Here is a 2,500-nt window from a genome sequence, read left to right as displayed (position 1 = left end):
GTGTGTGTGTGTGTGTTATCAATATCGCCCACCTTTAAATATTATCATTATCACCCTGGCGACATTAACAACTATCATTAGGATGAGTCATTATTACGTTTATTATGGTGATGAATATCATTATCATCACTAATATTATCATTACTGCCATCATCATAACTGCTGTTACCATTTCTATTTCAACAAATTTTATTTATTTATTTATTTACTTTTAAAGGAATACACGATGATAACAATGAACATCATAATTATCATTATCATATCCCACATTAACATCCCCCTTATCTTCATCATACATAGTGCTGTTACCATTTAAATCTTATTTTATCTTTTATATATCAATCTATTAATTTTTCAATCATGAAATCATCTAGAAATGAACAGCAACACATAACTCCTTGCTACTCCCGATTAAGAAACCACATCATTACACATTACACTTAATGCAGAACAACCAATGGAATTACTCAATTAACCAAATTACCTATTACTGGATTGCCCAATTAAGCCTTTTAATCATATTACCGAACAATTCCCAACATCAAAAAGATTCCAGAAGCCAGTCAGTAACTTTAGAATTCCTTGGGGGGTTTTAGCGCTATCAGGTCGACCCAGCTGTTTCTTTCAGTCAGTCAGCTGTTCCTTTTTCTAGTGCTTTTATTTCTCACGTTTTCTTTTTCTTTATCTATTTGTGTGTTTCCTTCATTATCCTCTATTTCATTATTATTATCATCATTATCATTATCATCTTCATCACCGTTATCGTTATCATTGTTATTATCAACATCATCATCGTCATTATTGCCGTCCTTCTTATTATTATCGCTATCATTATTATTAGTTGTAAGCAGTAGTAGTAGTAGTAGTAGCAATTGCAGCAGTAGAATTAGTAGCAGTAATAGTAGTTATAGTATCATCAGCAGCAGGAGTATCTTTGTTCCAATTATCATTATCATCATAGTCATTTCAATTATTTTTATTATCGTTATTTTTATCATTATCATTATTGTTATTCTTGTTCTTATGTTGTTGTTATTACTATTACTTAAAAATGATAATGATAGTAACAATACTACTGCTACTACTGAATAATAATAGTAATCATGATAATGATATTAATAATGATAGTAATGATAATAATAATAATAATAATAATACCAATAATAATAGTGATAAAAATAATGATGATAATAATAATGATAAGAATAAGAATGATAATGATAATAATAGTAATAATAATGATAATGATAATGATAATAATAATATTAATAATAAGAATAATGATGATAATAATAATGATAATGATAATAATAGTAATAATAATAATAATAATAATAATAATAATAACAATGATAATAGTATTAATAATAATAATGATAATAATAATAATAATAATAATAATAATAATAGTAATAATGATAACAATATCAGTAATGATAATGACAATAATGATGATAAGAATGATGATGATGATGATGGTGATAATGATAATGATAATCATAATCATAATCATAATAGTAATAGTAATAATAATGATAATAATAATAATAGTGATAATAATGATAATAATAATAATAATAATAATAATAATAACAATAATAATAATAATCATAATGATAATAATGATGATAACAATGATAATGATAATTATGATAATAATAATAATGATAATGATAATAATGATGATAATATTAATAATATTAATAATAATAATAGTATAAAAAAATAATAATAAGGATGATTATAACAACAACAACAATAATGATAACAATAATAATAACAATAATAATGATAAAAATGATAATAATAGTAATAATAATAATAATAATAATAATGATAATAATAATAATAATAATAAGAAGAAGAAGAAGAAGATGAAGAAGAAGAATGATAATAATAATGATAATAATAACGACAATAACAATGATATCAATAATGATTATGATAATAATAATAATAACGATAATAAAATAAGATAATAATAATAATGATAATAATAATAATAATGATAATAATAATAATGATGATGATGATGATGATAATAAAATAAAATAATAATAATAATGATAATAATAATAATGATAATAATAATAATGATGATAATGATAATAATAATAATAATAATAATAATAATAATAACAATAATAGATATAAAAATGATGATGATAATAACACTAATAATAATAATGATAATGATAATAATAAAAATAAGAAATGATAATGATGATAATAATGCTAAAAATGATAATGATAAAAATGATTATGAAAATCAAAATCATGTGTGTGTGTGTGTGCTTACATTTTGTAATAAAATACTCGTCACATGCTGAAACATTGATGAAATGAGTATTGATTTTCAACGTTACTAAATAAATTCAAGACGATGGTATTAAATGATGATTCACTTCTTTGAAAATGTTTGAATATTGTATAATAAGATAAAAAGGTCGTGTCTGGCAAATACCAAATATCTACCACAGATGCATAAATTTGAGATAGA

General features: G+C 21.7%; 1 protein-coding gene across 2 annotated transcripts in view; it reads right to left on the bottom strand.

Moving 5' to 3' along the window:
- The window catches only part of LOC122251535 (adenylyl cyclase 78C), a 175,442-nt gene that overhangs the window by 132,853 nt on the left and 40,089 nt on the right, over positions 1-2,500 (bottom strand). The gene's annotated exons all lie outside the window — the stretch shown is intronic.

Source organism: Penaeus japonicus, unplaced genomic scaffold (genome assembly GCF_977035675.1).
Source record: "Penaeus japonicus unplaced genomic scaffold, GWHDUDI00000001_assembly GWHDUDI00000008, whole genome shotgun sequence".
Classification (NCBI taxonomy): Eukaryota; Metazoa; Arthropoda; class Malacostraca; order Decapoda; family Penaeidae; genus Penaeus; species Penaeus japonicus.
Note: the sequence above shows the minus strand (reverse complement) of the source record. Positions and strands in the feature narration are given on the sequence as shown.